The 25112-nt window shown below is 54.4% G+C and overlaps 1 long non-coding RNA gene and 1 other non-coding gene across 4 annotated transcripts in view; one reads left to right on the top strand and one right to left on the bottom strand.

Moving 5' to 3' along the window:
* Positions 1 to 2052: 2052 nt before the first annotated feature.
* Positions 2053 to 25112, bottom strand: part of LOC138846284 (uncharacterized) — a 45095-nt gene continuing 22035 nt past the window's right edge. The window contains exons 2-5 of one of the 3 annotated variants that reach the window (XR_016211812.1): positions 20569 to 24562; positions 6336 to 6466; positions 3195 to 3354; positions 2053 to 2603 (exon numbers count right to left, since the gene is read on the bottom strand). This is a non-coding gene — a transcript (uncharacterized LOC138846284). Of the gene's footprint in view, positions 2604 to 3194; positions 3355 to 6335; positions 6467 to 19263; positions 24563 to 25112 lie in introns of those variants that run through there. The other 2 variants (XR_016211810.1, XR_016211811.1) reach the window with 2 other exon arrangements.
* On the top strand, positions 2602 to 19603 carry LOC138846348 (uncharacterized). The gene is made up of 2 exons (XR_016211809.1): positions 2602 to 3159; positions 19250 to 19603. It is a non-coding gene; the product is annotated as an uncharacterized LOC138846348 (long non-coding RNA).

Below are 25112 nucleotides of genomic sequence, written 5' to 3'. Positions count from 1 at the left end.
TGGGTGTCCCGTGACCCAGACCAGTCACCTGCTCACCCGGCACCCACAGGTCCCCCTTTTCCATGGCAGCCTGGATGTCCCAGTGTGCCTCCACTCGCATGGGGCTGCTCAGTTGTTGAGGCCTAGTTGTTAGCTCAGAGAACAGGCTCCATGAACCTCCTCCCCCTACGTATGGGGCCCTCGTTCCTGGAGCAGGATACAGGATGTCTAAGGAAGGACCCGACGTCTGCATTTCCCACCAGCCTGCTCCTCCATGCCCATACTTCCAGGAAGACACCAGCCCCAGGAGCCCACTGCACCTGCCCTCTGCCCCTTCTCCCCGGAGCTTCTCCAGCCTTCACGCAGGGGAAAGCCCCACCCCTGCCCCCCTCCCAGCCCGGCCTGTCTGTGCGGCCACCTCTGCTTCTCACCCAGGCTCATTAGACCCAGCCCGAGTCTGCATTCCCTCGCTGTTTCCCCGGCAGGAGGATTGGAGGTGACCTTTAAATGTCGCTTGCAAATGCCAGCTGATGCTAACCGGCTCCAAACTGCTGCACAGGCGTGGCCTCTCCCAAACGCCAGCCGGATGGCAGGGCTGAGGCTCCCGGCGCGGGGAGAGTAGCTTCTGGGGACAGATCTGCCCTTGCAGCAGGAATGGGCCCTGTGCTCTGCCAGATAACCCCAGTTCCTGCTGCTCCGGGCGGGCGCTGCCTGCTAGGAAAGACTGGAGCCCAGGAGTCCTCCACCCTTCCCGACTTCTGGGAGGAAACCCAGGTCTGAAGGAAGAGGCAGATGCGTCCTTCTGAGAAATGATTCTCTCGCAGGCTCTCTCATGGGCGCTGATGTAACCCTGACTTACCCATCGTCTTGCCTTTTTTTTTTTTTAATGAATGAATGAATGAATGAATGCTGGTGTACTTTGGGTAATTTCTCACAATGGAGCTGGAGTAAACTCCATCCCTGAATCAGACAGGAAGAAATCCAAGCTGGGGCTGACCCTGGGGCCCAGCAGGTCAAGCCACTGCTTGTGACGCGAGCATCCTGTATCAGAGTGCAGGTTCAAGTCCCTGCTGCTCTACTTCTGATCCAGCTCCCTGGGAAGACAACAGCTGATAGCCCAAGTGCTTGGGCCCCTGCACCCATGTGGGAGACCCAGATTGCATTCATGGCTCCTGACTTCAGCCTGGCAAAGCCCCGGCTGTTGCACCCATTCGTGGACTGACCCAGAATTGAAAACGCTCCCCCTCTCTCTGTCACTCTGCCTCTCAAATAAATAAAATAAATATCAGAACAGAAACACATGCTCACAGGCCAATAGAAAGTGGAGCCAGGAGTCCTGCCTGGGACTGCCCACCTCCAGCAGGGTCCATAGTGTTGCTCCCACAGCCTGCAATTCGATTCTTCCCTCTCCCACCTGCAGGGACCCTCTGGAGTGTCCCCAGCCTCAACCCTCCCCCCACCCCCGCGCCCGCCCCTGTGGTCTTTTGGAGTCTCTGGTTTAACTCAGCCAGGGTTTGTTTATCAATTAGGTGGAGCCAGCATGGCTGCGGCAGTGCAGGACACCATGCTCTGGCCCTGGCCCTCACTCTTCTAGAAAGGGGAGGCCCCAGAATCGAGACCAGGACTCACAAGCGGGGAAACACGGAGGGGCCGGGGCAGGGGCAGAGCCCTGAGAAATGGACCCCAGGCCAGATCCGGTGTTGCCCCAGCAGCAGGGAAGTCAGTGTCCTTTTCTAAGCGTCTCAGTAACTCCAGGAGTGACACACGCCCACTGCCCCCTCCCGGGATCTGCGTGAGCCGGACCCGGGATCAGGAGCCCGCAGCACAGGGGTTGCCCCAGCTGTGCAGCACAGGGCCCTGAGCACCACAAGCGGAAGAAGCACCTGGCAGACGGCACAGCCCCGCGGCCCAGGGGCTCCGGATCCTGGCAGCACCAGGTAGAGAAGTCGCCCGGCACCTGCTCCCCTTCTCTTCCCTCTCAGGGGGCTGGAGCAGTCCCGGGAAACGGTTCCTGGCAGAAAGAGCGACTTCTAAGGAAAAAGGAAACTTCGGTTGTCTAAATCACGTCTTAGCTCGCTGGCCTACTTCTATTTTTATTTTCCCATTTGAGAGACAGGAAGAGAAACAGCGAGACTGAGCGGTGGGAGAGACTGCCCGTCCTCTGCTCCCTCCACGCTATCCAGGTCTCCTAGGTGGGTGGCAGGAGCTCAGCTACTTGGAGCCGTCACAGCCGCCCCTGCATCAGCTGGAAGTGGGAACGGGAGCTAGGACTGGAAACCCAGCCCAGGCTCTGTGCCGGGGGGGGGGGGGGGGGGGGCACAGGTGTTGACTGGCATCTTAGTCGCCCAGCAAAACGCCCACCCTGCATTTGCCTTGTTTTGTGTGTCACGAAGCTACCAGGGTCCACGAAACCTTAGGTCTCTAACTCACATGCGGTCACCGTCATCATCATGTCATTATCTTTGTCTTCATCATCAGTAACCAGGAGCCAAGCTGGACTCGGTGCTGTAGCATGCTGACCCGCCTTTCCCAAGTGGATTTCTTCCCATCTGTTTATCGGCGCCCTCATCTGTGCAGTCTGGCGCTCACTCATTAACCAACGCCCACTGACCACTCTGGGGCCCCTTGGGAGAATGAGAAGAAAGGTGCTATTCCTGCCATCAGAAAACACACAGGCCATTCTCTCAAAGCACAGAGGAACCCAAGGCCGGAGCCCTCAGTCCCGGGTCAACACGCACACGGGCTACTGCTGGCCTCGGAGTGCTGGGATCTGTGGCTGCATCCCGTCTCGCCTTGGCTCTTGGCCTCTACCTACCCACTTGTAAATGTCAAGATACGTTACAAAAGCTACTCCCCAAATCCACACCTAGAGCCTCACTGCTACCGAGGGCTTCCTGAACTGGGGAGGAAGTCATCCAAGAGCCAAGAAACTAATTCCTGGGGCCCAAGTCTGAGGAGTCTAAGTGCAGTGTTGGCACACGCAGGTGGAAGGGCCCTCCTCTGCCTGCCTGTGGAGGGCTCCAGGGTGAGATCTCGGAGTGCTGTCCTCCGTGGAATCTCTCTCTCTCTCTCAAGGTGCCGGCATCCCCCCAGGCCAGCCAGCAGAGAAACGAGCCAAACAGGCGGGCCAGGAAGGTCGCGTGTCTCCCGGGAAGTCTTCGAGCCCTCCAATTGCATCAGGTGTACTGGGGAGCTGGGGACCGGGCTGGCGTTACCTGCAGTAGCTGGCATGGTCTCTGCCACGCGCACCTGTGCAGGTTTTGGTGTTGGTTCGGTGGGGGAAGACTCTGCCGACTTTCCTCTCCCCTGGACCCAGAAAAGCTGGAAGGGGTGCATTGTGACTTCGCTGGGATACATCTCTGGTCCCCAAAGAACCTGCGCGCAGGAAGCAATGGGGAGAGAAAGGAAAACAAACTGATCCTGGTGGGGAGAACTGTTCACCTAAGCCAACAAGCTTTGCCAAGAAAGCAGGAGCAAGCTAGGGCGGGATGGGAGAGGCCAAGGTCCAGCTGGTGAACAGTGGGTGGGCGGGGGTCTAAAGTATACATTAGCCAGGACCTGAGAGGAGCCTGGGTTCCACGGAGAGAAGAGTGTTGTTCTCCTGCAAGGACGTGGCATTCCTACTCCCAGAGCTGCGTCACATGGAAGTCTGGGTGCGGAATGTCCTGAAGAGACAGTCCAGGGGCACTGACACCAGGCACCTGCAACCCGGCTGCGGGCTGAGGGCTCAGTGGGAAATGATCAGCGGAAAAGAGAAAAAGAACTAGAACATCTTCATGTTGAGGGGCACGGGCTCCCTACCCAACACCTACTCCTCTTCTGTAGACAACTTCATTCTGATTTTGCCTGGGGAACCCTACTGGTATTCTTAGCACCCCAGGTATTAGGTGGGGCTGACTCCACCCCTAGTCCCAAACATGAAACACACAGCCACGGCCCAACCAGTCAGCTCATCACGGAGCGGTGGGCTCAGGACTCGTTAAGCCAATCAGGGTTTCTGTAGCACCACCCCAAGAAGCGCTTCCTCGTTCTCAAACATTTGAAGACTAAAGGAGTTGGGCTGGAAGTCACACAGTCGTCTTCCAACCACAAAGGCAGAGCTCGCCTAGGAGTCAGTACAACAGCGGCCAGGATATGGAGACCGTGAGCTCGTGCCACGCCCCACGCCTGGTGCTGGACTTAGAACTGAGCTTCTCAGGAGTGATGCAGCCGGTTTGAGTTGGGTTCCCCCCAACTTTAAACCCAAGCTCATAAAACTATTGCAATAGATGGCTTACAGAAACTTGCAGAGAATACGGGACTGTTTACCTATGATGTACCTACTGGAGTTGATAGCTCCCGTATTTTAGCTGAGTGACTGCTGCTCTCTCGCCACGGCTGGGACAGACAGGACCAGGCAGGGGCATGGAGACTGGTGACACGGGACCGGGCAGGGGCAGGGAGACTGGTGACACGGGACCAGGCAGGGGCAGGGAGACTGGTGACACGGGACCAGGCAGGGGCAGGGAGACTGGTGACACGGGGCCAGGCAGGGGCAGGGAGACTGGTGACACGGGACCAGGCAGGGGCAGGGAGACTGGTGACACGGGGCCAGGCAGGGGCAGGGAGACTGGTGACACGGGACCAGGCAGGGGCAGGGAGACTGGTGACACGGGGCCAGGCAGGGGCAGGGAGACTGGTGACACGGGACCAGGCAGGGGCAGGGAGACTGGTGACACGGGACCAGGCAGGGGCAGGGAGACTGGTGACACGGGGCCAGGCAGGGGCATGGAGACTGGTGACACGGGGCCAGGCAGGGGCATGGAGACTGGTGACACGGGACCAGGCAGGGGCAGGGAGACTGGTGACACGGGGCCGGGCATGGGCATGGAGACTGGTGACATGGGGCCAGGCAGGGGCATGGAGAATGGTGACACAGGTGCTGCGCCAGCTTGAAACTCCAAGGCTCGGGTGGCAGTGGGAAGTTCTTCCCCAATAGCTAAAGGCCCTACAGCCCAACTGGCCTCCCTCCCTCTGATAAAGCGGGATCTCACCAGAATACTCACAGCAAGAAGGAAATGAGGTGTTGTATGAAGAACCAGGACCTACACACTCTAGTCCCCTTTGCGTCGCATGTCACTCCCCTCCGATGTGTGACAAGGCGCCCATCGCCAGGGCTCTGTGGGCCTGTCTCTTCCTCCCTGCGTGGGCAGCGGTGCCTCCCCTCCCCCACGCCCGTGTCACATGTAAAGATGCTATCTATGGTGACAACACCACAGGAGGCCTGCTGGGCCACTCACCTGGGAGGCATGATCGGGAATTCTAGAACTCTCTTCTTAAAGACACACACACACATCAGCATTCGCTTCCCTTTTAGGTATAAACAAATACGCAAACAAGCGGCTTGGCGGCATAATCACAGCTAAATTGGAAACTCTGGCATTATCCAGAGTACGCTATCTATCCAAGGAAGCTGAGAGGCCCCGGACGCACAACATCATATTTCCCCAGGCATGGGATTAATTAAAACTATCAAGTGTTCCCAGCTTTTTGAAATTAACTTTGAAAGTGTTTGGCGTGTAGGGATAAAGAGAAAGGCGCTGTGGTGGGGGGAGCATCCCAAGGGCGGGGCTGCTGGAAGCAAGCCACGTGCCAGAGTGCTGTGTTCTGTGTTTGGTTCCTCTTTAAGAGACAGGCGAGGACAAAGTGAAATTGTAAAATTCCTGTGGGCAGAGACAGCAAAGTCCAAAGAGCTTTGCATTCATGCCCTCCCCCTCGGGAGCACGTTAGGATCTGCGTTCTCTGATGCACGTGAGTGAGCCCGAGGCTCACAGCAAGGTGGCCAAGGCCAGGTGACGCGGAAGAACGGGAGGGCGTCGGTGGGATGAGGCTGTGCCCCGCATCTACAGAGTGGAGGTTTGGTCCCCACCGTAATAGCTTTGGGAGGCGGTGGTGGAACTGAAGAGGCGCCAGCAGCCCTTGAAGGAATCAAGCCCATCTCTCAGGCTTGGGTTAGAGCTCGCGGGACTGCATTGGCCGCTGCACGACTGTGTTTGCTGTAACACGGGTGGGGCTTCTCCACTCGCCCTCCCGTCCCTCGTGACCTCGCTCACAGGAGCTCCTGTCACGTGATGCCATCGCCAGGAGGCCCCTCCAGAAGCTGACTCCAGCAATCTGCTCTTGGGCTTCCAGAGCCGTGAAATGAACCTCTTCTTTAAAAACCTGCCCAGCCAAGGCAGCAACAGCACACAGACTGAGGCACTCGGAGGAGCCTTGTAAGGAAGGGAGCGATGGCTCACCTACCCTTTCTCCCTCTGCTTCTGGGCTTCGGCCCCTTTTAGTCTCCTTGTTATTCTCCCCCTTGTCGCTCAACCCACCTCTGGCACTTTCCTGGGCTGCACAGGAGCCCCAGTGAAGATTCCCCAGGAGCCCGGTTCTTGCTCCACCATCTGGTAGTTGTGGGACCTCGGTCAAGTCACCTGCTTCTTCCTGGACTCCATTTCCTTACCTGTAAAATGGAACCGGGGAGGGAGGAGTTTCTCAGTCAAGCAAAGCAAGTGAGCCATTGGGAAGGACTCCCCACAGATAACGCATCCTCACAGAGTGCCCAAGGCCCAGGGAGTTCTTCATTCACATTTCAAACGCCCTTGACCTGTCAGGCCAGTGAAGAGGGCGGGGCTCAGCCCTGGCGCTTTTCCCGTCGGCACTCTGCTTTTTCGTGGCAGGGCAATGCACGCTCCCTGCCTTTTGCTGTCATCGCGAAGCAAGCCCTCAAAGCATATCCAGTTTCCCTTGGTCCTCACTTTGGCAAGCTGGGGGTCTTCTCCCGAGTTCGCCTCCTCAGTTGCTTGTCTCCCAGCTCCCACAGATCTCAGAGGGACGTACAGTGGGTCCCTAGGAAGACACCTTGCTGGCTCTGCGCCCCCACCTGCTGGAGTGGCGAGGGCTGTGTCTTTGCTGTGGACTGAATTCCCTCTCCTTCCAGCCATATCAGATGCCTCCTCAACTTGCGGTCTCTTCTTCCTAGCAGAATTCACACTGAGGTCATCACTCCTCCTCTCCCTTGGCCAGCCATGTGCCTGGGAATAGCCCTGTCGCCCTCCCCAGGCCCAGGGGTTTGTCTTGATCGGCACAGACTAATCATGATGGTCCTACTGCCCTTGCTAATGGCTGAGCCATTGGATATATCAATTCTGGCCACTAAGAGTTCAGGTGCTCCTTGAGGGTTTCTGGGGAAAGTTGTCCCACTTTGTAAAAGAGATACAAGGAAAGAAGCCATTTCCTGCCTGTGGATGACCTTGGGTGCGAACCCTTAGGCAGCTAGGCAAGAACCAATTCTTGGTCTGAGGATGGCAGAACAGAGCGGGAAAGCAGCGCCGAGCCCTGCCACCACTGGGTGCTGAGTCAGCCAGCCCGGGAGCCACCCTGCCTCTGGACTAGACTACGCCAGGTCACTTTGCGATGGCTCAAGTCCGTTGGAGTAAGGACACTTTCTCACTTGCAGCATTGTGCATCCAAGAGAGAACTCCTCCCTCCCCAGCCCACCCCCGGTGCCCAGCCATGAGCTCATCATCCCGGCCGCGGGTGGAGCCTGCGGCCACCATGTGAGGCAGGATGCGCCTGATGCTGCCCAGGGAGGACAGGACACAACCTCAAGGCTCAGGGCCGGATCCCATCGGCACCCTGCAGAATTCCAAGGCCAGTTTCATCTCAAATTCTTTTCAATGTCCTTCCCCAGTCAGGCTGCCCCGTGTCTTGCTTGAACAATTGCCATTACGTGTCCAGGCAACCTTCCTCCTACTGATCTTGCCCCAACCCACCTTTGTTTACGTTGCCATGACAGCAAATGAAGGACCTTGTCCCGCCCTAGTCCATTTCCGGTTTAATGGCTCCCCACTGCCAATAGGATAAAGCTCAAGATTCTTTTTGGGATGAAGAGGGTGGTCATGACTGGTTCCCAGTCTCAATTCCCATCCTTTCTGCTCTAATGATGTAACACTCCACACGCCCTTCCCTGTCCCACATCTCCATTCTCTCCCATGCAACTTCCTGTGCCTAAAATTGGGATGAGTAACTTTAAGAAGACTTATTTTACTTATCTGAAAGGCATAGGTTCAGAGAGAGAGCGGGGGAGACAGGGAGAGAGATGTCTTCCATCCGCTGGTTCACTGCCCAATTGGCCGCAATGGCAGGGCCTGGGCAGATCCAAAGCCAGGAGCCAGGAGCTTCTTCCGGGTCTCCCACATGGGTACAGGAGCCCAAGCACTTGAGCCATCTTCTGCTGCTTTCCCAGGCCATAGCAGAGAGCTGGATTGGAAGTGGAGCAGCCAGGACTCAAAGTGGCGCCCATGCGGGATGCCAGCACTGCAGGTGGCGGCTTTACCTGCTACGCCACAGTGCCAGCCCCTCTACCAGACTCTTAAGCTCCTTGTATAGGGCAGAATGGTTGCCTGCTCACTCCTGCAGATCCAGATGCTTACAGGGTACCCAGAGTATAACAGCTTCTCAATAAATATGGATGAAAATGAAATTTTGCATTTCACATTTGCCAAACACACACAAATATGAAGCCTGAAGAAAACAACAAAACAAGCCCCTCGAGGGGGAATGAGCAGGTAAAGGAAAATTAGATCCTTGCTGCTTCCACCTGTGTGTACAGAGACGTTTGGCTGAGGGGAGACCGTGATCTGAGAATGTGGCGTAAGACACACTGCAACAGCAAGGCATCATTTCAAAGCCTTTCTCAGGACCAGCACTTGAAAGGGCTGGCACTGTGGCTCCCTATGGGCACTGGTTCGAGTCCCGGCTGCTCCATTTCTGATCCAGCTCCCTGCTCACGCAACAGGGAGGCAGCAGAAGATGGCCCGAGTGCTTGGACCCCTGCCACCCATGTGGCAGACCTGGATGGAGTTTTTGGTTCCTGGCTCAGACCAAGGTATTGTAGGTTTTAGGGGAATGATATACCTTCATGTATGTACCTGTATATAAAGGGTCTCCAGGAAGTTCATGACAAATCCATGTCATGAAAAACTATGCCTGTAGGGCTGACATTGTGGCTCAGAGTGTTAAAGCCCTTGCCTGCAGTGCTGGCATCCCATACAGGTGTCGGTTCTAGTCCCGGCTGCTCCTCTTCCAATCCAGCTCTCTGCTATGGCCTGGGAAAGCAGTAGAAGATGGCCCAAGTCCTTGGGCCCCTGCACCCACGTGGGAGACCCGAAAGAAGCTCCTGGCTCCTGGTTTTGGATGGGCACAACTCTAGCCGTTTTGGCCAATTGGGGAGTGAACCAGCGGATGGAAGACCTGTCTCTGTCTCTACCTCTCTCTGTAACTCTTTCAAATAAGTCAAAATAAACCTTTAAAGAAAACTATGCATGGATTTCAAATCTTTTGCACCAAAATAAAATTTTAATTTCATTTTCTGTGACCTTTTTGAAGCTGTGTGTGTGTGTGTGTATATATATATATATATATATGTAGAGTATATGTTTATTCTGAAACAAATTAGTAGTTAACTTGCTAACCATGACCAAGTTTTTTTTTCTTAAAGATTTATTTATTTATTTGAAAGGCAGAATTACAGAGTGAGAGAGAGAGAGAAAATGATCTTCCATCTGCTGGTTCACTCCCCAAGTGGTCACAACAGCCAGGGCTGAGCCTGGCAGGAGCCAGGAGCCTACAACTCCATCCGGGTCTCCCACATGGGTGGCAGGGACCCGAGCACTTGGGCCACCCTCGGCTGCCTTCCCAGGCGCATTAGCAGGGAGCTGGATCGGAGCAGAGCGGCCAGGCTCGCACTGGTACTCCAAGGTGGGATGCTAGTGGTAGGTACAGTGCCAGCTTAGCCCACTGCACTATAACTCCGGCCCCCATTTTTACCTTCTGGTAAGCCTTTATGAGATACCCTGCTGTTCAGTCACCTCTCCCTCCACCTGCAGCCCTGCTAGGGACAGGAAATGCTTGTAATCCAAGTCAACCTGACGCCCTGGGATCCGGCTGCCAACCATGAGCCCCTGCGCCAAGTGCAAGGGGAGCACCCCGGCTCCTCCAGCGCACAGGCCCCTGGGTCGTCCCCAGCCTCCCAGGGCCCAGGGCTCCACGCCTGCCTCCCCCCCGCTCCTCAGCACTGCTCTCATCACAGCCAGCGGCGCGCTCAGCTCCCCAGATTGCTGGCTTGGTCCTGGCGCTCCTGGCTCTTGTAAGCTCCTGCCATTGTCTGTCCCCTGCCAACGTCTGGAACCGGGCCACGTGCAGACATCTCCGAAATCTGATGAGTGGACTCCCCTCTCTGCGTGCTCAGCGCCCCGCTGCATGGAGCCAGAGCTCGGCGTGCTGACGGCAGCAGCCGCCGAGTACCCCCAGCCCGCCCTGCCGGGCCACCCCCGAAGCCCACCTAACCCTCGCTCTTCCCCGCGCTGACCCTGCCCAGCACGGAAGAACTCTTCCCAGGCTCCCCCTGGCACTGGCAGTCCTGCTCCTCTGCTGATTTCCATCAGCACCCTCCCACGGAGGCTGGGGAGACAACTTAGCAAACACAGTTTAGCAACTTAGCATTTTGCTGGGCTGACTTCTCTTTCACACGCCGATGTTTCTTCCAAAGCAGTCCAGCCCAAACACGCCGTGCTCGTGGGGGAAGTCGGTTTCTGCTCCACCGTTCCTGTGGCTGCCGTCTATCCCGCTACGTGATCATCGAGGCTTAAGTTGCGGGATGCATTCCTGCTGAAGGCTTTCTTGCCATTTTCAAAATCCACTGGTGTCTCTGTGGCTTGGGACTACAAAGCTGAAGGAACACCAGCAGGGCTAACTTGGCTCCAAAGAGCCAGCACTAAAACCCGGAGCCCGAAAAGCCTCCGAGCCCAGGGAGTCTGATCCGCTCAGAGATGATTGCACACCACAGGCAAATGACGGCCAAGCCCCCCGGCCTGCCATGACGTCATCTCTGCCCCCAAATCAAGCAAGACCCTGAGCCTGCATGCCCGCGCTGGGTGGGAAGCAGATGGCTGGACCAGAGAGAGCTGACGGAAGGAATCGCACAACAAGTATCAATCAACACAAACACCCCGGCATCAGCAAGTAGGCAGCTTCCAGCTCTGGGCAGGGCTCTCTGGTGGCATTTTTAGCGGCGCTCTTAATTAGGGATGAGCTGCGAGGCTCATCAGCTCCCCCACGGCCGTGGGAAATGTGGCAGGTGGCGTCTGAGAGCCCCCCTCCTCCGAGGGGTGCAGCCGTGCCAGCCAGGGAGCTGTGAGCAGAAGCAGACAGACAGGAGCTTAAAGGGACCCAGAACGAGGACCTGGGGACCTCCGGGGCCAGCACTTCTGCGGGTCCCGTGCTTCAAACACATCCTGTCTCTTCCCAGATGCGAGTTCTTCCAAGACAAGGGCCTTCTGCCCCAGCGTGGGCGCCTCCCACAGCCCTCTGCGCGGTGCTAGAAACTCTGGCCAACGCCATGCGGCCAGCCTCGCCCATCGAGGTCTGTTTAGATTCCAGGATGTTCCTGAGGAGGCTTCCTCAGGAGGTCCACGGGCAATGCGTAATAGGCTAAACGCGACGTGTGAATTTCACATTTGGCAGCAACAGGAACTTCACCGCTGCAGTTTCATTTTCATTTTCCACAAACTTCTGGGTGCGCCTCAGTAGTGGGGGGGTCCGGGGGGATCTGCGGGGGTGTCTGTTTCCATTCTCCTGCTCTTGTCTTCATCCACCTTTAATGCTTGATGCCTTCTCCTTGTCTTTCTCCGTCATTTACAAATTCCTTAGGGAAGGCGACCACGACTCTTTATTTCTGGTTTTATTTCACTTGTTTTGTTTTGTTTTGGGGGTTTTTGCTTGAGATTCATTTTATTTATATGAAAGGTAGCATTACAGAGAGAGAGAGAGAGAGAGGAAGAGAGAGTTCTTCCATCTGCAGGTCCACTCTCCAAACGGCAACAGTGGTCAGGACAGGGCCAGGCCAAAGACAGGAGCCAGGAATTCCATCTGGGTCTCCCCAGGAGTGGCAGGGATGCAGACACTTGGGCCGTCCTCTGCTGCCTCCCAAGCCCAGTAGTAGGAAGCTGGACCAGAAGAAGAGCATCCGGAATGCACACCTTTCAAACTGGCACTCCCAGATAGGCGTGGCCATCCCAACTAACAGCTTAAGTCACTGTGCCACAGTGCACGCCCCCGGACCTCAATGTTGGGCTCTGTATCTTCGTCTCTCCTGCCCCAGAGCAGAGTCAGGGGTGAGCCAATCGCGGGCTCCCATTTGTGCCTGCAGTCTTATGCTTAGGGTTGGATGTGTTTGTGGGTTGCAGGTGCGATTCTCTGAGGCAAGGGCCTCTCTCGCTGCCCCGCCCCAGGTATCATAAGGACTTGCAGCATCCAGCTGACTGGACGCCCATGCTGACGGGATGCTGAGTCAGCATTTGTTTGGTGTTCATCAGAAGGAAGGTGACAGGGGCCAGCAGTGTGTTAAGCTACTGCTTGGGACACCCACAGCCCATATGGGAATGACAGTTTGAGTCCCACCTGTTCTACTTCCAATGCAATTCCCTGCTGATGCTCCCGGACAAGCAGCAAGAGATGGCCCAAGTGCCTGGGCCCCTGCCATCCATGTGGGAGACCTGGATGGAGCTCCAGGCTCCTGGCTTCAGTCTGGCCCAGCCCCGCCTTTGCAGCCATCTGGGGAGTGATGAACCAGTGAATGGGAGATGCCTCTCTCAATCTCAATCTCTCTCTCTCTCTCTCCATCACCCTGATTCTCGAATAAATAAGATAAATCCTTATTTAAAAAAGAGAAGGAAGTGGACAGTCCTACCTCAGGCCCAGGGTTAGGGTTAGGGTTAGTGCTGACCTCTGCGTGTTAAGTTCCCCACGTGTGTGTCCCTGACATGCTGACTACATCTGTGTTACTGCATGAGACCTATGACATACGTGTCCAGCATCCTGGCTGGTACATGGTAAGTGCTCAATCTGTGGCCACTAATTTATGATACGATCTTTTGATTATAAGAATTAAAAGACTCTGTGTATTTTATTCTAAGACTTGTATTTCCTTGGGGTCTGTAGCTTAGGTTGTTAAGGCTAAGAAAAGGAAAAGAACAGAAAGTAAAGTTAGTTTGTTTTAAAGATGGCTGTACCTCACACGTTCCCTAATACATATTCGGATCACATAGGTCAGTTTTAAATGATTTGAGAATCAGATATACACACACAAACAAATTCAGAGACAAAGACAGACAGAGATGGACAGACAGACACAGGGAGGGAGAGAGAGGGAGAGAATTGCATCTGCTAGTTCATCACCCAAATGCCCACAATGACCAAGGCAGGGCCAGGCTGAATCCAGGAACTCAGAGTTCCATCCAGGTCTCCCCTGCAGGTGGCAAGAACCCAGTACTCGGGCCATCTCTGCCTCCCAGGGTCTGCATTAGCAGGAAGCTGGGGCTGGGATCTGGAGCCAGGAATGACCGAGGTGCACTGAGGTGGGAAGGGGGCATCTTAACCGGTCCACTACCAGCCAGGCCAGACGTCTGCTCTGATCTTCAGATTTTAGAACATGAAAGTGATGAAGTCGGCCGGCGCCGCGGCTCACTAGGCTAATCCTCCGCCTTGCAGCGCCGGCACACCGGGTTCTAGTCCCGGTCGGGGCACCGGATTCTGTCCCGGTTGCCCCTCTTCCAGGCCAGCTCTCTGCTGTGGCCAGGGAGTGCAGTGGAGGATGGCCCAAGTGCTTGGGTCCCTGCACCCACGTGGGAGACCTGGAAGGAATTCCTAGCTCCTGGCTTCAGCCTGGCCCAGTCCTGGCCATCGCAGCCATTTGGGGGAGTGAACCAACAGATTAAAAATCTCTCTCTCTTTCTCTTTCTGTCTCCCTCTAACTCTGCCTTTCAAACAAATAAATCTCTAAGTGAAAAAAGAAACTGATGAAAACAACACTTTGCTCCCAGGTTGAGCCCCTATGAAAACACAGGGGATGTTAAAACACGCGTGGAAATACAGATGGTGCAAGGTTTAGGAACAGCCGTGGACGGCTGTTTCACAGAGTGAATGGAACACAGCCCAGGGTGATACTGACAAACCTCCACCAGGCCAGGCAGGTCAGTGGTCTGCGCGTTTGCTCCCGCTGCGGGTCGAGGCGGCCATGTTGCTGGTGACGGAAGCTGGGCCCCATGACACGCTTGGTAGACCGGAGCCGTGTCACCGGGAGGGAACCACAGCCATCCGCAGGCACCGGGAAGGACAGAGATGTTCCCCCGCCTCCACCTGACAGCCTGGCGTCTGAATTAATTAAAAAGTCAAACCCGACTGTCAGCCCCGCCTCTGGAGAAGGAGCAGGCCGTCCATAAAGCACCTCGTGTTTGCATAAGGATTTTATGCTTTGCCAAGTGCCTCGGCGTCCATCGGCCCATTGGAACTTCCTGACAACCCTGCAAGGCAGGCGGAGTGAGAGCCAGTGGCACAGCCATGGGAGGTCGTAGAGCCCAGCCCCAGCTCAGTGACTGCTCTCTGCTGGCCTCGACTCCCTCTTCTGCAGAATGGGCACGGCAGTGGTGCCTGCCTCACTGGTTTCTTGTGAGGGACACATGAGTGGATATGAGTGAAGCAGGTGCAATGTGCCTAACAGACAGGGAGAAATGTTAGCGGTCAGTATTATCAGCCCCACGCTGGGTCCTGGGCTCTGGACAGTGACCAAGTAGGAACTCATTTAAGCTCTACCTCGATGTCGACACATCTCTGCCAGTGCAGGGGTGTTCTAACAGGTGCCAAGAATAAGCTGCCACAGCCCAGGGACTGCAGGGAACAGAGCTTGTCCAACACCTCGCCATGAGCTATGGCTCTCACCCACCACGCCGGCCAGCTTCTGCTCCTAGCTATTCCCAGGGGACAAGCACATAGCCAGCTATGCCGGAAAGACAGTGGCTCCCCGTGTTCTACCCCAAGACCTCTGCATCTGCCCACTCTTACCATGATCAGCCCAGCGCTGCAGGAGGGAGCGGCGCACCCCTGAGAAGCCAGCCCCTCGGCCAGGGCTCCCCGACAGCTCAGCGCGCTGAGGCCCTGCGTGATCGGTATTTGAAAATGCACACAGATCGATGCGATCGTGAATCCACTACATAGTCTGACGTGGTCTGTTCTGCCCCAGATGGCCCAGAGGGGAGGAGCCAGTCCTCTCCCCGACCCTCTTCCCCACCAGATATCTGTGCGACACACACCCTGGACTGGGAGGCAGCAATGCTGATGGTTTTCATCCCAGGCTCTTCCCATCAGAGATCCACAGGTGGCTGAGGAGGGGGCAGAACCACACAGAAAGCCTGTGCCGATGCAAAACAGGCTTCCTAGAGGCAGGGGCTGGCGCACAGCCTGCAGGACAGGTGGAGGAAGCCGGAGGTGGAGGCGCCGGGCACAAGCATGCCCAGCAGGCAGGGCTTGGAGGACATCAAGTACCCCAGGAGCTGTGGGGGGAATGAGTGGGGAGACACAGGGCCCCCGCAGGAAGAGTGGGGACAGTGGGCGGAGCCGGGGGCAACCATTCCTAGCATTTCCATGCAGACTCGAACCTCTGAGCAGGACAGCCGTGAGCGCCGGGAGTGGACTTCAGGCTCTGACCCCGAGGCCACCTGGGCTGGAGGCAAGAGAGGGGGTCCAAGTTAAGAGAGAGGCAACCACACAGGAGAAGAGCGAGACTCTCACAACGGGGTGGGGGGCTCCCCCCATCATCTCCTGTCCCCACTCAGCCCCACCCCTGTACACATGGCCCCAAGGGGATCCCACAAGAGATGAGGCTTCACGCCCGGCTCTGCTCCTCATATGAACATGAACCCCGAGACACAGCAGGGGATGGCGCAAGGGCTGGAGAGACTGGGACTGAGTGCCAGGCTCCAGACTTCAGCCGGATCCAGCTCCTGCCATTGAGACCTTTGGGCAGTAAAGCAGCCGATGGGTGGGCGCGCGCTCTCTCTCTCTCTCTCTTTCTCTCCCCCCCCCCCCTTCTCTCTCCCTCTCACACACACACACAAGCATGAATGTAGATAAGAGGTGGATCCAGAGACCAGAGTAGAGCAGATGGGATGCAGGACTTGAAAACCCACTTGGAGACCACGGCGGAGTGGGAGAAGGAAGCGGGAGCCCCCTTCCCACACGCTGGCGTGCACCCGCTGAGGGTTTGGCCCCTCTGGTGGACACACGGTGCAGCCAAAGCATCAGAGATGGACAGGTCAGGCAGCGGATCTCCAGGTCCCTTCTGGGGTGTTGAGGTGATGGCAGCTGAGACCCAGACACACGGGGGACACGGAAAGAAGCCCACAGCCGCAGCGCCACTGCCCGCGTCCACACAGCTGACCCAGAGCTGGAGGCCTCCACTGCTTCCCAGACCCCTGCAGTCCCTCCGCACACCCCAGCCTTTGTTCCGCAGTCAGACACACACACACCAGGCCACATAAGAAAATGTTGGCCCAGCGGGTAAAGCTGTCACCTGTGGTTTCGGTACCAGCTGCTCCACTTCCTATCCAGCTCCCTGCTAATGTGCCTGGAAAAGCAGCAGAAGATGGCCCAAGAGTTGGGGCCCCTGCACCCTCATGGGAAACCCAGAAAAGTCTCCTGGCTTCTGGATTCAGATCAGCCCAGCTCCAGCCATTGTAGCCATTTGTGGGGTGAGCCAGTGGATGGAAGACCTCTCTGTCTCTCTCTGCTCTGCCTCTCTGTAGCTCTGCCTTTCAAATAAACAAATAAATCTTAAAACAAAAACAAAAGGAAGGAAATATCTTTGGACACCCAGCGAGTGCCCCCAGGCCCTGAATATACACCCTCTGGCTGTGTACCTGACCCCCCAGGCCCAACAGTGATAAGCAACGGCAATAGGGTTGCTAGATGAAATACAGGACACCCAGTTAACTGAAAATTTCAGAGGAACAACCAATCATGTTCTTAGTGTGAGTATATCCCAACTATTGCATGGCATCTACTTATGCTAAAAAAAAAAAAAGAGTATTGGTGGCTGATTTGAAATTCTAATTGCATTTGCATCCTGCATTTTTACTGGGTAAATCCTGAGGGGGTGGGACGGGGAGGGGAGGGGGAAAGGGGCAGGGAGATGGGGGACAAGGGAGGGTGCTCCTTGCTCCTGGCTGAGGACAGGAGAGGCAAAGCTAGGGGCACCCGGCCCGGGGCCAGGGCTCCCTGCACATTCTCATGGGTCCTGAAACCCACCTGCCCTGAGAGGGGGCCCAGCCACAACAACCAGTGCAGAGACCCCAAGAGACAAATGGAAGAAAAGGCACCAGGAGCTCAAATCCTCACTGTCTGCTGCCCCCACTACACCATTAAGGGAAGCCCTGGACGCTCACTCTGGTCCTGACAGCTGCCCACCCCAGCTCTGACCGTTAACCAGCCACCCTCCTTCTCTGAGCTCAGGTCCTAAGCCTCCAAGGAGAAATGCCGAAATCAAAGGAGGTCATGACTTCGAATGCTTCGTCACTACCCGGCTGACTTGCAGCCCCAGGGGTCTCTGGGAGGGAGGCTGGGTGCCCACCCCCCTGGCCTGCCAAAGGTGCCCGCTGCGCCCAAGCTGTCACACTGGCCTTGGGCACTGCACAGATCTACAAATCCCACAGCTGCTGGGGGAAAGTATATGTGCATATGCTAATTCTTTCAGACTTGCCCAATTCTTCAGTGTCTGGGCAGAGGCTGTCTCATTTGCATTTCACAGCCATCTCTGATTTGCAGGGCGCACCCTCACCCCTACTTTGCAGCCAAGGAAACAGGCTCAGAGCTGAGGAATGCCTCCTTGAATTGCATCCGCAGAGTTTGCACAGGTGCAGGGGACCCAGACGGGACCAGTCTCGGTGCTTCTGGGGCCTCAGGGGATGCCTGGGCATCAAGTGCAGGTTGAACGGGAGAGAAATCAATGAATGTTTAACCAGAGGAGCATCTCAAAGCCAAGTCTAAAGAAGGCAAAATCTGGGCTCACGCAGCAGGGGAGGCCATTGAGGAAGTCAAGGTCAGCTGGCTTTAAAGTCTTTCTTGTCCACTTCCCACCTGTCCATCAAAGACCTGGGAGGTTGTATTTGCTTCCTGGGCCCAGAGAGGCAACACGAAAGGCCCAGATTGAACTGGGAGTTAGTGGGCAAGCTCACGGCAGCCCCACCCGCAAGTGGCCAGAGCAAGGATTGAGGCACCAGCCAGCGCAGCCTCACCTTGGGGCCTCCCAAAGGATTTCTCAGCTTTGCCTCACAGAAGCGGAGTTCCCACACTCCTGCACAGGGTGAGCTGGGCCCAGCAAAAAGGAACTGTAGACCCACCCCCAGACAGATCCTGTTGAAAGCGAACAACAGGGGCTCAGCTGAGGAGGGAAGGGGGAAAATAAAAATAAAATAAAATAAAATAAAATAAAATAAAATCCCAAGTCAAAGAGTGTGCAAAAGGGTTTCCCTGGAGGACTTGGTACAGAGATAGTTTTAATTAACTGTGCGTTTCATTTAAGTTTAGCAGTCGAGTTATCGTACATTAAGTAAATACCAGTTGGTTATTAAGAACGTATTTACTTCTGCCTTAACAACTACAACAGGTTATAGATACAAATTTCCATCAGACCACAGCCTGGCGCGTTTGTTGGGAATAATCAATTGTTCTTTAGGCCAGACATAATAATTGCCTTATTGAATCTGGAGAGGCTCTTCTCTTCGTAATTTACGGCAAAGTTCCACACTTACTCACGCTGCCTTTGCTCGCAGAGAAGAGGGCGTGAGAGAGACAGACATTCTAGAACTCACGTCTGTGACTTCCGGGGACGAGGAGGCCGGGAGCAGATGCCCCTGAGCGATCTGGGTGCTGGGCCAGGCAGCGAGCCCACGGACTGAGTTTTCAGTGTGGATAACTGGAGGCAGTGCTGTGGCTCAGGGGGTGAAGCTGCTGCCTGTGACGCTGGCCCCTAGATGTGAGCGTGAAGCATAGTCTCAACTGCTCCGCTTCCAATCCAGCTCCTGTCAACGGGCCTGGGAAAGCATCCGAAGCTGGTGCAGGTACCTGGGCCCCTGCCGCCCAGGGGGGACACCAGGTTAGGGCTCCAGGCTCCTAGCTTGGACCTGCCCCAGCCCTGGCTGTTGTGGCCATTTGGGGAGTGAACCAGTGGATGGAAGATCTCTCTCTCTCTCTCTCTCTCTGCTCCTCCCTCCCCATCTGTCACTCTATCTTTCAAATAAATAAACCTTCTACAAAAATAAATGAATGCAAATAATTGTATGGTGTAAGCGTGTCCCACATGCTGGGAACACACTTCTACTAAGCAACTGCTTTTTGTTTACCTGAAATTCAGATTCACCCTGATCTGGGATCACTGTCTCAATTCAGAACCCGAGTGTCGCCCTCATCCTCCCAGTGTCTTTCCGCTCTGCCTTCGCCTCTGCCACCCTCATCTGGAAGCCAACAACACGGAGGAGAAGTCTGAGGCTCAGCCCGGCCCTTGGGCACGCAAGCAGGGAAGAACACGAGGCGTTGTTGTGCAGTGCTCGGAGCACAGAGCAAAGAGCTGGATTAGCTTTGTGCACGGGACGTGCCTTTGCTTCCTCAGCTGGCCCTGGAGGCCTTGGAGAACCGGCCCGGCTCAGGAAGAGTGACCCTCACGCATGCTAACCATACTCAGGCCAATAAACAGGACGGTGTGGGTCTCGGGTTTGTGGTCGAGTTTCATTTTCAGATATGCTCAGCGTGCTCATAAATTATGTAAAACCATTCTAGATCTCCTCCATTCATGCATCCGGATTCTTCTTCTAACATGCATGAGCGCAGGTCGCCAGGACCGGGTCTCGTCAAACTGCCCAAGATCCAAGGACGGAAAAGTTAGGCTGCCTATGTAATCACACGGTGCTGCACGGAAACATCAGGTCGCACTGAGACGCAAACTCCCGCCAGCTGTGCCATTAGGTTGTTGTACGGAAAGAGATGGCCTGGTGCCTATGTATCAGGTCAGACTTTGTTCCAGAATGACTAAAAGGTCGCATCCAGAGATGGAAGGTCCAACGTGTCTTACTGACCCTCCCCAAAACAACCTGCAATTCTAAAAATTTCATTAAAAACAGGTAGGAATCGGGAGATTAGTAATCCAAGGTAAAAATTTAAAATTAAATCAGACTATTAAATAAGCAATAAGCTATCCGAAGGATTCCGTGGTCAGGTGGTTTCTGCATTGGCTTCCACTTCAAACATGAGACAGCCTGACCTAGAACGTGGCTAAATACGGAAAACTCACTGAGTCATTCTATAGCGTCGGCATAGGGCGAAGCAAAGTAGGAAGCTGTAAATTAATTCCACTCCTGAATACAGATGTGAGGTCCATAAACAAAACATGAGCACATGGAAACAAAGTCCATGGAAAGAATGGCCAGTGGTTACCAAGAATAACTCATTTCAGAAAGGCCAGGACGAGCTATCATTAGGGAGTCTATTAATATAAAATACCACATCAATTAGCAAAGCTTAAAAGCAGCTCACTGGCTGCCCGAAAGTGACTCAATACCAGGGTTTTTTTTTTTTTTTTTTTGGCAAAGAGCATTCAGAAAAATAGAAAACAAAAGGGAATTTCCTTAAAATAACAAAAGAGGATCTAGCCTGAACAACAGCCCACGTCACGCTCACCAGAGGCCAGTGTGTTCGTGTCTCCTGCCATGCTGACGTTCTGTAGACATCACCCCCACACCTGGGGGCTTCGAACTGCCAGCACGCAGCTGGGGGGGTTCCTTCCGGTCTCGGCTGAGTTCACGTCGTGGAGGGGCTGGCTGACTCTGCATGTGCTGGTCTGGTCTCCCCGGGACACACAGTGTAACTGCACTCTGCCTCTTGTGGGCACGGAAGGGTGCCTCACCACTTTTTAAGCCCCTCCCTATGCGCTTTGGCTCTGCTACCATCCCACAGGCCAAGCCCTGTGCCAGGTTCCGGGTCAGAGCAGAAGCCGAGAGCTCCGTGGCGAGGTTGGCTGCCCGCCGGCTGCTCCAGGGGGCTCTGAAGCCCTGGGCACAGCTGTCAGGCCACAGCACCCGCCTTTCGAGGGTATCAGCTGGACCAGATGAGGAGAGATGTGACACTGACCTTGCGTTTCTCACGTGAAAAAGAAAGACTCAGTGGACAAACAGGCTGAGCATGTGCTTGGATGAGGAAATAAATGATGGTTAAGCAGGTTTGGTTCGGTTCATGTTGTATCAACAGGACTTGTCCACTTGGTCACGCGTGCGCCCTGAGCGTCTCAAAGGGAAGCGCATGGCCTTGGCCAAGCGAGTCTCAACACAGAGTGCCCTCGGGTTCCCACGAAGCAGTGGCACAGCTGGACACCTGGTGGGCACTCTTGGGGGGAAAGCAGAAGATGCAAAATGCTCAAGTGGCCTTCGCAACAGCCAAAAGCAACCAGAAAAAAACTCCCCGTAATATGCCCCAAATCATCCCAATAATCAAAGAGCAGGATTTATGGGGCGAAAACAGCAAAACTTCACGGAGACATATATAAAATAAAGGCTTAATTAAATGGAGGCACACCAGCTTCTTGGAAGAAATGAATCGATATAGTAAAGAAGACGATGCTTCCTAAATTGATTTATAAATTTAACATAACCCCAATGAACTTCGCGATGAGATAATAATACCCAAGTTTTGGCAAGAATACAATGGGAGCACATCTTCCCACACTGCTGTGTGTAATCTTTCAAAAATGCAATTTGGACCCTGAAACCAGACTCAGACTTGTTGGCCCAGATCTAGAAATAAAGCGTGCAGAAATGAACAAATGTGAACAAGATCTATTCACAAGGATTTTCATTAACTACTGTGTGAGAGAAACAAATATGGGCAACAACCCACAGTGACGTCACCAAGGAGCGTCTCAGGTTTTAGTCTTATTGAGAACTGTGCGAGAGTCGACCTCACGATTTCAAACTTGAGTCGGATGTGAACATGCTTACAGGTTTGGGGGGGACCCGGAAGCAAAAGAGTGACATGCTTGGCTGCGTGATCCCAGTTATGCTACCCAGGGCCCATGGAATGAAAACCGTGTGGGGCCGGCACTGTGGCGTAGCAGGTAAAGTCACCACCTGCAGTGCCGGCATCCCATATGGGCGCCGATTCAAGTCCTTGGCTGCTCCACTTCCGATCCAGCTCTCTGCTGTGACCTGGGGAAGCAATAGAACATGGCCCAAGTCCTTGGGCCCCTGCACCCACGTGGGAGACCCAGAGGAAGCTCCTGGCTCCTGGCTTCAGATCAGCACAGCTCTGGCCGTTGTGGCCATCTGGGGAGTGAACTAGTGGATAGAAGAGCACACGCTCACTTGCTCTCTCTCTTTTTCTGCCTCTGGCCTCTTAGTAACTCTGCCTTTCAAATAAATACATCTTAAAAAAAAAAAAAGGAAAAGAAAAAGAAAAAGAAACCATAAGAAAACAAAGTAAAATGCTAATGTTTCTTGACTTTATTTCTTTTTAATTTAGTTTGTTTCCTAATTTTTATGCAATAAGCGTGCAACATTTTAAACAAGGCTCCAAGCAAATGTTTCAAGGGCGAGGAAAGACTTAAAATCACTCAGAAAAGAAGTGAGATCAGCCAAGACGATCTTGTGAAAGGAGAATCACTGGGGGTGGTGTGCAGAGACAGCATTCACCCCGTGAAGCAAACACACCTGGTTCAAGAGTCGACACATCAATGAGAAAAGCTTCTAAACAGACGTAAGGGGTCTGGCAATTGGTTGTTTTGTTTTTTGTTTTTTGTTTTTTTTAGCACTATAACTTAATGGCAAGCTCTGGATTTTCCAATAAATGATGTTACATGAAGTTCCCAGTGGGGAGAGAAAAATAGATCCTCAGGAGAGATCCTACATTTGATGCAGTAGATCACTGTAGATCCTGCACCGACACACTAGATCCTCAGCCTAGATCCCGCATTGGCACGAGACATTCTAAAGCACTCAGAGAGTTCAACGAAGATCAAGGCGACTCTGTGGAGGTAACCAGCTGAGCTTCGAAGGCTGCATCCCAGGGAACAAAGCACCCAAGGACACAGAGGCTGCTGTTGCCATCTCGTGTAGAAAGGCTTGATGACCTCTATGTACGCAGGAGCCTCATAGTCCCTCAGAGATGAACTGTATCCTGCAACCGCTCCGCTTCCAGGCCCGACCGCTCAGTCCCTCGCCCCCTACCTGTCACACGGAGCATCACCAATCCCGACAGTCCTCAATGACATAAAGGATATCAACCGCTTAGCATGCGTCTGGCATGTAATGAGGGCTTAACACAAGCCAACTAGAAACACTTTCGTTCATTCGACCAACGACCGGCTGCCACGTGCTGTGACGTGGGCACTCTGCTGGGGAGAAGGAGGTACACAGGCAAACAGAATCACACACAGAGAGAGAGACAGACACATAAGCAAGCCAAGGGCATTGCATGTGATACGTGACAGTGGGTGGGGCCTGGTGACACGGAGTGACAAAGAGGACCACTCAGCCACACCGCCATGGACACAGAGCTTCCTAGCAGTGGAGAGCTGGGACTCCGGCCGCCAGGGCAACGACAGCCCCAAAGGGTGCTCACTGAGAGTGTGATGTGCGCCCTGCAGTGGTCACCCTGACTACAGCCTGGAGAGTGACATGGAAGGAGCCCAGCCCAGACGCCAGCGGGGAGCCAATGCCTGGGCTGTGGAAGACGATGGAGGCCTAGGCAGTGCAGGGCTGTGGGCATGTGGCAATACAGGCAGATCTGAGAGGGCTTGGGAGGAACAGAGCCAGCAGCTAACTGAACACAGGAACCGAGTGTCAGCATTGCTGAAGGTGAAACAGAAATCTCAGTGCTTGGGGTGCCACTGTGGTGTCTCGGGCTAAGCCGGCATCCCATGTGAGCACCAGTTCAAACCCCAGCTGCTCCACTTCCCACCCAGCTCCTGCTAATGCACCTGGGAAAGCAGCAGAAGGTGGCCCAAGCGCTTGGGCCTCTGCACCCACATGGGAGACCCAGATGGAGTTCTAGGCTCCCGGATTTGGCCTGGCCAAGCCAAAGCCCCAACCACTGTGGTCATCTGGAGAGTGAACCAGCAATGGAAGATCTCTCTCTCTCTCTCTCTCTCTTTCTCTTTCTCTCTCTCTCTCTCCCTCCCTCCCTCCCCAAGTCCCTTCCCCCATACCGTAACTCTGGCTTTCGAATAATAAAATATATCAATCCTTAAAAAATAGTTCCTGCATATTATGAGAAAGGTATACACACAGATGTCAAATTTTAATTAAAAATAAAGAAATCTTAAAGCCTTGGAAAACAGAACAAACAAAAATAGCAAAGGTTAGTAAGATATAATTAAAGAATACAAATGGAGGCCGGTGCTGTGGCACAGCGGGTGAAGCCACCACCTGCAGTGCCGGCATCCCATATGCGCACCAGTTCAAGGACCGGCTGCTCCACTTCTGATCCAGCTCTCTGCTATGGCCTGGGAAAGCAGAAGAAGATGGCTCAAGGCCTTAGGCCCCTGCACCCACTAGGAGACCTGGAGGAGGCGTCTAGCTCCTGGCTTCGGATCGGCGCAGCTCCAGCCGTTGCAGCCATTTGGGGAGTGAACCAGCGGATGGAAGACCTCTCTCTCTCTCTCTCTCTCCTTCTGTCACTCTGTCTTTCAAATAAATAAAATAAATATTGAAATAAATAAATAAATTATAAAAATATGAGCATGAAAAGACTTGGACTCTTCCCAGAGCTCAACATTAATACTACTACTACTAATAACCCAGTTAAACATTGGGCAGAGGTCTTGATCAGACAGGTCTCCAAAGGGCACTGCACAAACCAGGAAGTCCCTAGGCACAGGGCAGCCTCCTTAGAGAGTACATGGCACAGGTGCCCCAAAAGGACAGAGGGGCAGGGAAAGCCGGCTCGTGGGGACGGGGAGACATATCAGAAAAGCAGATGCTGGGGCCAAGAACCTTCTGGGTCCTGGGTGCACATGCAGGAGGAGGCTGTGAACCGTGTGGCCACAGGGGCTCAGGGAGCCGGGAGACATCAAGGGCTCCTGCTACGCTCTCCCCTCCAACTGTTCAGCGCTTGGGCAGGGTGCTGCCTGCAGAGGTTTCGGCTGGAGGGAACGCAGGGTTGTAGGATTTCTTTTTTTTTTTTATTCGTTTTTTTCTCATAGCAGTTCTTGCTCCAAGTTCTGAAGCTATGAG

The sequence above is a fragment of the Oryctolagus cuniculus genome, chromosome 8, assembly GCF_051225735.1.
Source record: "Oryctolagus cuniculus isolate XC-2025 breed Fujian yellow rabbit chromosome 8, ASM5122573v1, whole genome shotgun sequence".
Taxonomy (NCBI): domain Eukaryota; kingdom Metazoa; phylum Chordata; class Mammalia; order Lagomorpha; family Leporidae; genus Oryctolagus; species Oryctolagus cuniculus.
Note: the sequence above shows the minus strand (reverse complement) of the source record. Positions and strands in the feature narration are given on the sequence as shown.